Source organism: Schistocerca piceifrons, chromosome 9, assembly GCF_021461385.2.
Source record: "Schistocerca piceifrons isolate TAMUIC-IGC-003096 chromosome 9, iqSchPice1.1, whole genome shotgun sequence".
NCBI lineage: Eukaryota > Metazoa > Arthropoda > Insecta > Orthoptera > Acrididae > Schistocerca > Schistocerca piceifrons.
This window is the reverse complement of record NC_060146.1, coordinates 136,723,546-136,730,559: the sequence shown is the minus strand read 5'-3', so window position 1 is coordinate 136,730,559 and position 7,014 is coordinate 136,723,546.

The window sequence follows — 7,014 nt, the reverse complement described above, 5'->3', positions numbered from 1 at the left end:
ATACCGCACAGCAGTATTCCAGAATATGGCGGACAAGCGTAGTGCAAGCAGTCTCTTTAGTAGGACTGTTGCACCTTCTAAGGCTTCTGCCAATGAATCGCAGTCTATGGTTTGCTGGTTTGCTCTATCCACAACGTTATCTACGTCATCATTCCAATTTAGGTAATTGGTGATTGTAATCCGTAACAATTTAGTTGAATTTACAGCCTTCAGATATATGTGTGACTTATCGTGTAATCGAAATTTAGCGGATTTCTTTTACTACTCATGAATAACTTCGCACTTTTCTTTATTCAGGGTCAATTGCCACTTTTCGCACCATACAGATATCTAAATTATTTTTCAACTCGTTTTGGCCATCTGATGACTTTACAAGACGGTAAATGACAGCATCATCTGCAAACAATCTAATAGGGCTACTCAGATTGTCTGCTATGTCGTTAATATAGATCAGGAACAATAGAGGGCCTGTAACACTTCCTTGGCGAACGCTGGTTATTATTTCTGTTTTACTCGATGACTTTCCGTCTATTACTACGAACTGTGACCTTTCTGACAGGAAATCACTAATCCAGTTGCACAACTGAGACGATGTTTCTAGGCACGCAGTGAGGTTAGAAGACGCTTGTGAGGAACTGTGTGGAAAGCATTCTGGAAATCTAAAAATATGGAATCAATTTGACATCCCCTGTCGATAGCACACATTACTTCATGAATATAACGAGCTATGTGCAATAATCACTCACAGACGGCAGATGACCGACTAGCTGTCAAGGATACGCGGAAAATATTGCAGTCGTTGTCGCATAGCGGAAACGAAGCGATTTATCTGACGTCCAAAAGGACATGGTCATTGACTTTCGGACAAAGGACGGAAGCAATTCCGAAACGGCTAAGTCTGTTAACTGTTCGCCTGCTACCGCGGTTAAAGTATAACTTGCATGGCAAAGTGGTGCTATCCAAAACCGACGGTGAGGCAACTGTGATGCACCGTGGGCACAGATGACTGGGTTCAAGGACGGCTACAGATAAGCGTAGGAGCGAATAGACGTGCAACTGTTGAGCAGCTCACCGCCCAGATGAAATATGAGGCTAGGGGCAGTTTCTACTCGACGACCGTTCAGAGAAGGTTGCAATGTATGTACTTCTGCACGAGGCGCCTGGTTCGTGATCCCATGCTAACTGCCTTCCATCGGGGACGACGAATGGAATTTCCACGCGAGTATTCTAACTGCACGTCACCTGAGTGGCGACAGGTGGCTGTTTGAGAAGAATCACGTTTTATGTCCCATCGGACAGGTGATCATTGTCGTGTATAGCGTGAAACGTCTACCAGCAAGCACCCTGCAATATGCGTTGGAAGGTTTTAGACCGGAGGAGATTCGCTGCTTGATCTGGTCATTCTAGGAGACACAATCGATCACTATGTGATCAAAAGTATCGGGACATCTGGCTGAAAATGACTTACAAGTTCGTGGAGTCCTCCATCGGCAATGCTGGAATTCAAAACGATGTTGGCCCACCCTTAGCCTTGATGACAGCTTCAACTCTCATAGACATACTTTCAGTCAGGTACTGGAAGGTTTTTTGGGGAGTGGTAGCCCACTGTTCTCTGAGTGCTGCACTGAGGAGAGGTATCAATGTCGGTCGATGAGACCTCGCACGAAGCCGGCGTTCCAAAACATCCGAAATGTGTTATGTATAGGATTCAGGCCAGGGCTCTGTGCAGGCCAGTCAGTTACAGGGATGCTATTGTCGTGTAAACACTCCGCAATAGGCCGTGCATTATGAACAGGTGCTCGATCGCGTTGAAAGATGCAGTAGCCATACCCGAATTGCTCTAAAACAGTGAGAAGCAAGAAGGAGCTTAAAACATCAGTGTAGGCCTGTGTTGTGATAGTGCCACGCAAAACAACGAGGGGTGCAAGCCGCCCCCCCCCCCCCCCCCCCCCCCATGAGAAACACGACCACACCAGCACACCACCTCCTCCGAATTTTACAACGAAAGAGACATGCCAAATTTAAACAGGCGCAAAATCCCCAAGATTGGCGATCTTTTACAGAAGGACGAAATTTAGCGCCGACTTCAATGCGAGATGCTTATAACAGTTTCCACAACGAAACTTTATCTCGAAACCTGCCAGAAAATTCAAAGAGATTCTGGTCGTATGTGAAGTATGTTGGCGGCAAGGAACAATCAATGCCTTCTCTGTGCGATAGCAATGGAGATACTATCGAAGACAGTGCTGCCAAAGCAGTGCTACTAAACACACCATTCCGAAATGCCTTCACAAAAGAAGACGAAGTAAATATTCCAGAATTCAAATCGAGAACAGCTGCCAACGTGAGTAACATAGAAGTAAATATCCTCGGAGTAGTGAAGCAACTTACATCGCTTAATAAAAGCAAGTCTTCTGGTCCAGACTGTATACCAATTAGGTTCCTATCGGAGTATGCTGATGCATTAGCTCCATTCTTAACAATCATATACAACCGTTCGCTCGACGAAAAATCCATACGCAAAGACTCGAAAGTTGCACAGGTCACACCAATATTCAAGAAAGTTAGTAGGAGTAATCTACTTAATTACAGGCCCATGTCGTTAACGTCGATATGTAGCAGGATTCTGGATCATATATTGTGTTCGAACATTATGAATTACCTCGAAGAAAACGGTCTATTGACACACAGTCAACATGGGTTTAGAAAACATCATTGTCAAACATAACTAGCTCTTTATTCACGTGAAGTGTTGAGTGCTATTGACAAGGGATTTCAGATCGATTCCGTATTTCTGGATTTCCGGAAGGCTTTTGACACTGTACCACACAAGCGGCTCGTAGTGAAATTGCTTGCTTACAGAATATCGTCTCAGTTATGTGACTGGATTTGTGATTTCCTGTCAGAGAGGTCACAGTTTGTAGTAATTGACGGAAAGTAGTCGAGTAGAACAGAAATGATTTCTGGCTTTCCCCAAGGTAGTGTTATAGGCCCTTTGCTATTCCTTATCTATATAAACGATTTGGGAGACAATCTGAGGAGATTAAAACAAACTGCAAAACGATTTAGAAAAAATATCTGAATGGTGCGAAAATTGGCAGTTGACCCAAAATAACGAAAAGTGTGAGGTCAACCACATTAGTGCTAAAAGGAACTCGTTAAACTTTCGGTTACACGTTAAATCAGTCTAATCTAAAAGCCGTAAATTCAACTAAATACCTACGTATTACAGTTACGAACAACTGAAATTGGAAGAAACACATAGAAAATGTTGTGGGGAAGGCTAACCAAACAGTGCGTTTTATTGGAAGGGCACTTAGGCAACGTAACAGACCTACTAAGGAGACTGCCTACACTACGATTGTCCGTCCTCTTTTACAATACTGCTGCGTGGTGTGGGATCCTTACCAGATAGGACTGAAGGAGTACATCGAAAAAGTTCAAAGAAAGGCAGCACGTTTTGTATTATGGGAGAGAGTGTCACAGAAATGATGCAGGATTTGGACTGGACATCATTAAAAGAAAGGCCTCTTCCGTTGCGACGAAATCTTCTCACGAAATTCCAATCACCAACTTTCTCCTCCGAATGAGAAAATATTTTGATGACACCGACGTACATAGGAAGGAACCATTACCTCGATAAAATAACGGAAATCAGAGCTCATACGGGAAGATATAGGTGTTCGTTCTTTCTGTGTTCTATACGAGATTGGAATAATATAGAATTGTGAAGGTGGTTCGATGAACCCTCTACCAGGCACGTAAATATTATTTGCAGAGTATCCATGTAGATGTAGAAACATAGACGTACGAAATCGGATGATTCTTTTTGATACATCCTGTATAATAAATAGCAAGGAGTGCCTAATAAAATTTATAGATTTCTGCGAAGTATGTATTGAAATTGTAATATCTTCGAAAATTTGTTATAATCGTAAGTTGTTACTACGAAGTGTAATGCAAGGGCTATTTCTTATTTTCGAACTCCAGCGGCCGCGAAACGGTAGCCATAGTGAAAATGAAAAATATTTTATTTGCAATATTTAGCTGTACCTTTCAGCTTCTCCTCTATATAGTCCCTGCTCCGAATTAGCAATGTGTCGTAGCGTGTTAGCAGCCTTACAGTACTCTAGCCAAAGAAGGAATATCTGCCAATTCCCTACGTTGGTCTGCAGCTCACTATGGCAAAATGCAGTAGATATAGCCCATGTTAGAGATGAAATTCAGAGGCAGCAAAGCCCGGGCTGTATGGTGGGTCATCAAACATTTCTCATCGAAACCGCTGCAGGAGCACCCTCATTGCCCTGCAGTTTGCAACCGAGTACTGCCATGAAGAAGGAAACGCATTACAGTTACGTTATGTGGGCTGTATGAAATCAGGCAGTACTCCTTAGCAGGGCTTCACACTTGACACTATATTCTAGGCACCTTAACGTGCCCACTGTGCACTCAGAACTGGAAAGTGTGACGTGAAGCGATCAATTGGCATACGAGAGACACTGAGCAACCACATCTGCTCAAAGCTTCATCGGATTTCCACTGTAATTTTAATTTCGTGACAGATAGGAGGTTAAAAAATCCTCGTATGTTTGTGTAAATAAACAGCCTTATGTTTCAGACAGATATTTACTGATCTCGATGTAATCACCTTCGTACTGCCAACCAACATAAAATGATGGTCCTAACATTTTGGTGCAACATGTATGTTTCAGTTGGATAATGAAATAAGAGGGTCGTTCAATAAGTAAGGCAATCCTCTTTTTTCTTGGACAATTCCGGCTGTAAAAATAAATAAATAAATAAATAAATAAATACGGAACTTGTTGTAGGACAGTGGATTGTTTACCTACAGCTTACTATACGTCACCTTCATATGAACTCGTAGATCTTGTTTTCTACAACTCTTTGTATCCACCTTACAGCAATCTAGTCCAGGCGTAGGCAGCATATGTTTATAAGTGACCATGTTTTCAGTTTATTGGTATCTGATACGCTATTTTTATACTTCGGACAATAAAGCATTCAATGCTTCCTTATAATGGGAACTAGTGTTATCTATTTTCAGGTACCACATTTTAGCCAGTTGTTTTTTAGACCCAAACTGACACACTCCCCAGTTCACTTGTGGGAATACGGTATGTCTAGACTACACCTGATGAGTGTGATTAGGATCTGGTTAGTTTATCAGCGTGTCAGTGTTGTCCTTACTTCTCCATACTGTTTGGAGAGAATGTTATGATGAGCTTTGGTGTTCATGGAGATAGATGATGATACTCGCTTGTTGGGCTTCAACATCGACGATATGGTGGTCTTCACATACTCATTTACATTTTATTATTTACTTTTTCTTGTTTCTTTTCCGTACCTACGTTACCTATCGTGACACAACTTGCTGTATCTTAGTATTTAGATGGTTTGGCATCTGTAGATAGGTCGTGTTAGGTATTGCCTTATACTCCCAGTGAAATTGTGTGAAGCTGACGGCTGTGAACTTATGGGCTCGCTTTGCTGAAGTTGGAATTGACTTTCTTGTTGATTTATTTCAGTGTGGTAATGCTGACCTGTTAATATAAATATATTTTATTCCGATTTACGGTACAAACTAGGCCACAAGATAGTTGTGAGTATTCTTAGTGTTCGCTGTTTTCTGTTAATATGCTGACTGTCGTTGGGTTTTCAATCAAGATATTTTGATGCGGTGGCAATTAGTTATCTTACCATCCTTGGTACTGCCTAGGCTGTGAATATATACTATTGTATTTCATAACTTACTACATGCCATTTTAGTTTAAATGAAGATTGGTATTCATATACACTAGGCGGTTCCTCATCTAAAAGAATTTTATAAGGTTTTATTATTATAAAAAATGACGAGTTTTGTTTCTACGGAGGTCTTGATTGTACTCTGTCTAGTGCTGTGATGTTAAATAGTTTTATGACTAACAAATATGTACGCAGGTTTTAGTCTATTGTGCTTGACTTACATAGGTTGGTTTAATGCTGCTAACAAATATACACACATGTTTTAATGTACTGTGCTGGATGTACATATGGATTTGATTCAACGCCAATACCTTCACCATTTTTAAGCTTAAGCGGTATTATGATTACCTGTCACTTGTAAACTTGATTTTTACACCCTTATATTACTACATGTATACTCTTTTATTATGCAGGGGCCTGAAAATCGCAAAATGAATTGCCAAAAATGGTTGCTCACTAAATAAAATAAAATGTCTTAAAGTGTACAGCTGTTGGTAAGGGTTATTGATTTGAAATCATGGAATAGTTCCACTTCAGTCCCTTCTGATAGGTGAAGGCGCTATATGCAGCCTTCAAAATGGCGTCTGTAGTGGAGCTGCTTTCCAAGCAGAGAGCTGTTATTGAGTTACTTCTGGAGCAAACCAGAGCTTCGCAATACTCATAGCCGCGTGCAGAATGTCTATAGAGACTGGCAGTGAACAAAAGCGCGGTGACTCGTCGGAAGAGGCGTCTGTGATAATCGAAACAAACCTGTGTGACCTCGTGTGTGCCGGCCACCCACACACAGCTGTGACTGCTGCAGTGTTGCAACGTGCGGACACTCTCATTCGAGGCGCTCGACCTTGTTGCCTAACTGGACGTCTCTGTTGGCAGGGTTGACACACTCGTCCTGTAGCTGGAGTATTCCAAGCTGTGGGCCCACTGGGTTCCTCAGTGCCCAACAGAAAACCGTGAGGAGCAACAAAGGACCATCAGTTTGACACAATGAAGGAAAGGATGCTCTCCGTAGCAAGCAGTGCATGGAGGATGGGGAGGTTACTGATGCAGCAAGACGTTGGTTCCGACCTCGATCAGTCGAGTGGTACCATACGGGCATACAGGCTCTCCCAGTCTCGTCGCGTAAGGTCGTCACAGCCGGCCGCGGTGGCCGAGCGGTTCTAGGCGCTTCAGTCCGGAACCACGCGACTGCTACTGTCGCAGGTTCGACTCCTACCTCACCCATGGATATGTGTAACGTCCTTAGGTTAGTTA